Here is a 6,283-nt window from a genome sequence, read left to right as displayed (position 1 = left end):
CATAGCCGAGTATTATCCTTTTTCATTTTCCTCACTTAACCACCTGCAAATTGTGATTTTGTAAATCCAAGCCCTGCCCTCTCATCTTCCTTCCTTGGATTATTCTTCTACAGCTTGCCTCCAAGTTTGGTGGCTGGCTCATTTGATCTACGTCCCCATGTTCTGCTCAATTTCTTGATTTGTTATTTCCGCTGTTAATGGTTTTTTATTTTTCGGCAGTGTGCCTTTTACTAGTTCTAGTCAATGGATTCAGAAGAGCTAGACAAAACAAGGGAAGCAAAACAACAAAGCAATAAAACAAAGACAAGCTACAGAGATGGAACTAGAGCAGTACAAAGTACAACAAACAAAACGACCTACATACCAAAGAACCAGTAACTAGAAAATTCAAATTGATCATTTATATTAATAACAAAAAAAAATCACATAAGATAAAAGGACATCAACTTTAACCATTTCACCTCAACCTCAACTGATACGTATACAGACTTTCGGCAACACTATTGATTTTAATACATATACATATACTTGGTCCCCTAGCGTGGATGTAGTTCAGTAATATCTGAAACCATACCTCTTGACACATGCACTGAGTTTTCAGATTTATCAGACGCCTCAGTAAGTCTGAATCCCGACCCTGATGTATCTGAATCAGTGTTATAATGACAATAATATGGAGGTCGTGAAGGTACTGAGATTGTGAGAGAATGACTGTTAAGCATGGAAACAACTGAAGCCATGGTTGGTCTGTCATTCAAATTTTCTTGGACACATAATAAACCAATGTGGATGCATCTGATTATTTCAGATCTTGAGCCTGTTGTTAACATGGGATCTATGATATTTAGAATTGTATCATCCCTCCAATTTCTCCAGGCCTATAAAAATTACAAAAATGTTTCAGAAAAAATTATGCAAGTTAGTTGCCCATAGGGAGAAATACAGAAGTAATATCACAAGTTGATTATATATTCTTACTCACATAGCTTAACAGGTCATCTTCATTTTCACCATTCCGGAAACTACCACTCTTCTTGCCAGTAATTATTTCAAGAACTAACACACCAAAACTGAAGACATCCGACTTAACAGAAAAGCGCCCTTGACTTGCATATTCAGGTGCCATGTATCCACTGTATGATTACGTCCAAATTAGAAATGCAAGTACTTTGGTTCTTAAAATCGCAAACTGTAAGTTAGAGTGCCATATTTACTTACTAGGTCCCAACAATGGTTTTTGTATCTCCTTGAGTTTGATCCATGACAAACAACCTTGCCATACCAAAATCTGCAATTTTGGGGTTCATATCTTCATCCAATAAAATGTTGCTGGCTTTGAGATCGCGGTGAATAATTCGAAGTCGAGAATCTTCATGAAGGTAAAGAAGACCGCGAACAATTCCTCCTATGATTTTGTAACGTGTTTCCCAGTCCAAATGCCCATGTTTGGTTGGATCTGAAAACAATTTTGTTAGAAAATATGTAATGTGTGCTTGTGTCAATTGTTGTGTACCTTACTTGTATCTATACCATATATAAAATCTAGTAGAAATTATAACCATGAAATATATATTGTGAAGAGGTAGAGGATATCATACCAAAAATGAAGTGATCAAGACTTGTATTCGGTATATATTCGTAAATGAGGAGCCTTTCATTTGCTTTCAAGCAAAAGCCTAAGAGCCTTACTAAGTTTCGGTGTTGAAGTTGAGCAACTAAGGTGACTTCATTTTTAAATTCACGATCACCTTGTCCAGAACTCTTAGAGAGCCTTTTCACAGCTATATATCTTCCGTTATATAGTCTACCCTGAAAGTAAATTTATTGAATGAAAAAAAAAAGGCGATTAAAGAAAACAATTATTTGGTAAAATGTTTTTTCTTATAATATAGTGTACAGCAACAAAAATAGTTTTTACCAATCCAAAGATTAACAAATTAGCAAAACCACAATTGCTATTCAAAAAGTAAAGCACAGTTCTTTTACCTTGTAAACAACTCCAAATCCACCTTGTCCAAGCTTATTTTTATCAGAAAAGTCATCTGTTGCAGATCTTATATCTTCAAAGTCATATTGTAACGATTCCGTGAGGCTAATTTCTTCAGAATTATTCTCTGAAAAAAGTTCAACTTAGATAAAAAAAATTCATTTGAAAATACCAGACTAAGGCATACATTCTCCAAACACTAGAGACACTTCAACTTACCATCAAGTTTTACCCTTGGCTGCTTGACTCTTAATAAAATGCATATGCCACCTAGAAGCATAGTGACAAAAGCAATCACAACCACCATGATGATGATGATATTTCTTTTTGTGTTACTCTTCTTTCCTGCAGAAAACCAGAAGAGGGTATGGGGGTCACTCCACGGTGTAACGTAAATAAATGCATAATACCTTGTGTATTGTATGGTTACTGGAGTGAGGATGGATGTACTTTTTCTAAGATAATATGGCTTGCTTACATATACATAATACAATACGAACATATTATTATATGTGTGTGTGTGTGTGTACCTTGCTTAGGTGGAAGTACTGGAGTTGTTGGAGCAGCTGCAGCTGAAATATTTACTTCTGAATCGGCCGGCTGTAGACTTATAGAAAAGACCGTACTCAAACCTTATATTACAACTTGGTTTAAGAACTCTTGTTCCTGACTTTCCATCGCAACATACTGGAATAGCAGAGATGCAACTGTTCAGGCAATTACTGCAATTGACTTTGTCCATGTCCGGAGTGCACTGCGCATGTGCATATATCGTTTCGTATCCCGGAACAATTGCATGTCCTGTTGCATATTTTTTTCGAGAATCACCTGAAGTAGCTCTGTCTCTTAAAATTTCCAACAAGGGGTTGAGCACCTGCCGGAACGCTTGCGCGTTTAACGCGTCGTGCGGGCTGGGCAGATATATAAAAGGGTCCTCTTCCACAATACCAAATATTGAGTCTTGAGAGTACCGTATCATGCAACGCTCTGCCCATAAGATTGCTTCCGTTTTATATGAACAGTTTCGCAGGAGAATCTGAGTGGAGTCGCTGAGACAGCTATTACATTCTCCGAGTGCGAGGTCTCCTCTGCACAATGCAATGGCATTCACTTTGTTGGAGCCTTGTCCGAGAGAAGTGTTGTGAAAGCCATAGTTGGCTTGGTTTTGGGAAGTGTTGGAAAAGGAGGAGAGGAGGCTGATGAGGTTTTGTTGGTAGATGCTGCCATTAGTGTAATTGCGGGAATCAGCACAGCTCCAGCACAATTCAGCTGCCGAAGTGCATGAGACGTTACCTTTTGTTATGGTTTGAGCAACAAGGCGGCGGTGTAAGGTTGCGGGAACGAAGAAGAACAGAAGCACCCATATTGAGGATCCCATTTTTTTTTTTTTAACTCGAAACTAGTTCACAAATATTGTTTAAATGTTCTTGATCAGCTTTAAAGACTAGTTAGCTAGCGTGATCAACGCACCCTCCATTCTATAGATACGAATATTCTATCTTATCTCTATCTCAACTTTACCTTTAGTCCTATCATATGTGGTTGAGGTGGTTTGTGGTACAATATTGACAAACAAATTGACTATGCACAGTGCTTTCCAATGGTAGGGTTTATCAATAGCGACGTGTCTTTGTGGGGCCAAAATTACTTGTGAGAAGACAGAGGCCATATTGACTATGCACACTGGCAGTAATGGCTGACGTGGCCTTAACAGATTTGCATGGGTCAGCCGTTTTAGTCATGGAGACGTCATGTATTGTGAACAAAAACTGGAGTTCAGTTGATCACATGTTGAAGAGCAGTTGTCAAAAGTACGTCACTCGAAAGTTGAAACTCAAATACATCTTTTTACTTTATTCTTTTGACCGTGTTTTTGGTGCGGGGCTATGCTTTTCTTTATTTTGGACTTAATCCTAAAAGGTGGGTGTGCTAGGAGATTACTAGTTTGTTTGCTCTTTTAGTTAGAGGTGGCTTTGTAGTAGTTTCTACAAAACGGTTCTTTCTGTCGACCCTATAGAGGTGGATCGTTTTTGTACTGCTTGCTGAATTACATAATGGGATGACCTCTTTACTCAAAAAAAGTATAAATACAAACTCTTTTTTAAACAAGTTGGTAAAAATTGAACGGTCCTCACCGACCTCAGATGCATCGCACGGGTCATATAGTTAATTTTAATTTTGGAGATTAAAAACAGCTTGTTAGAGCAAGTTCACCCGTGGGTCACCAGATCGGAAATGTTTGGGCTTCATCCCATTTCGATTCCACACCCAAAATCTCCGATCCACCATTTCTATGATTTCAATTCACTCTCAGTCTCCCCACCAATCACCAAACATGTTGGATCGAACCCTGAGGGTTTCAATTTCTCTCATTCTTTCTTTCAATTTCAAGCTTTTCCGCCGGTCTAGGGTTTCCGATATCAAGAACCGGCAAGAATGGATCCTCTTCCACAAGAAGTCGGCGATTACATCAGAGAGTTTTAATTATCTCATCACATTTTTAATTTTCAGTTATACAAAAGCTTTAGGCAAAGAGTTTAGATGTCACTCCATACACAACCAAAATGGGGAGAATGAAAGAAAAGGGTAAGGAGGAAGAAAATGTAACTCGTGTAATTGGAACATGATTTGATGCATCTACTCTTCGCAGTGGACGGCATTTACTGATACCAAAACTTTCAAGGACCATCAGAGGGAAGGGTGGTCTGTATGTTTGAAGGCATCAGAATATTATAGCCATCTGCTGCAGTTGATACAATCATGCCAGAAATTTGTGAAAGCCAATGAAGTTCTCTCAAGTCTTTGTCCCTGTTACAATACAATAACAATTCAGTTGAATTGAATGAACACTAGAGTCTTCTTGGAGTAGAACATTATGACAGTAATATCTACCTGATGAACAAATAAAAGTTGTGGAGGTAAATCTTCTGGAGCATTCACTTCCTCTTTTGTTTTAGCATTAAATTCTGTCTCCTCTTCTTCATCATTTTCTAAAGGTCCTATATTCTGATAATAAAACCAAATCACAACGTATTTTTGAGTTCAAACAGAAAGAGCAGAAAACAATAGGCTTCTATTAGAAATGTGCAAACATGAAAAGTTGCATTTAGTATGCGAAGGAATGTTAACATGCAACTAGACATACCTTAAGCAATCTAAGGTCACGTATGGAGTGGATGCTAACTTACAAACTAGCCAGCCTAAATCCAAAAGTAACAAAGTACTGGGGTCATCATACCATAGGAAGCACTACCAAAGCCAAATAACCCAAGAAATAAATAAATAGAGAAATATATTTAAGGGACCTGTTCCAAGAAATAACACTTCACATCTGCAGTATGCGCCTTAAAAGAAGCTGCTGGTGACTTCCCTAAACGGGTACCCCATATTGCTATATCCCATCCGCGGAACAAGATGTAAAAATACATCAGGTTCTGCAGGGCTTCACTGCACAGAAACGAGTTACCAGAATGTCATCAGAGGATTGGAAAATATGAAGGAAAATATGCAAATTACATTGTAAGATTGAATCCATATGCTAAAACAACAGATCGAACTATAGCTTCCCGTCTTAGCTATATACCTGCAGATCTAACTATAGCTTGTTTTATCAATACAAAAGGAAAAGAAAAGGAAAGCTCAGATGCCAAACTAAACTAAGAGTCCAGTTCACATACATACACCAATAAAGAACCTCACTAAAAACATACAAATACAATTATTAAATAGCAAAAAAAGTGAAAGAAGGGAGAAACTTTTGTTCATTTCATTGTTGCTATTTTGATTTTTCATCCAACTAATTGATATCCGATCAACTACGATTTACATAAATTCAAAAGAATTATTATTTCTTCAGACCAAAACCTTGTACCTAAGGAGATACAAAAGGTTAGAGTAAGTTGTGCCTTGTAATTGTGCTAGAATGCAATATTACCGACTTTTAACTCCAAATATACTTACCAGTATATGAATAAAATACGATCATGTAGACACATAGGAGGAAACAAAACAAAAAAATGCAGATTATATACACAATTAATCAGTAAGATGTTCTCTCAAGCACAAACCAAAATACACACCACTCATCTCAATAATATTGTTTATGGATAACCAATGATTCATGTTTTATAACTGTTAAAAATGCTGATTGATAATAAAAGTTGCAGAGAATGACTCTCTATATTTTCATATATGTTTAGTAGAATGTGTTACAATTATATACAAAGAAAAAGAAAATTCTAGAGGCTGAGAATCATTCTATACAATCAACCTATAATTACAACAAGATATGACAAT

At 37.0% G+C, this 6,283-nt stretch overlaps 1 pseudogene; it reads right to left on the bottom strand.

Annotated features, from left to right (window-relative positions):
* Window positions 1–323: 323 nt before the first annotated feature.
* LOC133728006 (cysteine-rich receptor-like protein kinase 26) lies at window positions 324–3,404 on the bottom strand (annotated as a pseudogene).
* Window positions 3,405–6,283: the final 2,879 nt, after the last annotated feature.

This window comes from Rosa rugosa, chromosome 2 (genome assembly GCF_958449725.1).
Source record: "Rosa rugosa chromosome 2, drRosRugo1.1, whole genome shotgun sequence".
NCBI classification, from domain to species: domain Eukaryota; kingdom Viridiplantae; phylum Streptophyta; class Magnoliopsida; order Rosales; family Rosaceae; genus Rosa; species Rosa rugosa.
This window is presented reverse-complemented; position numbering and strand designations above follow the sequence as displayed.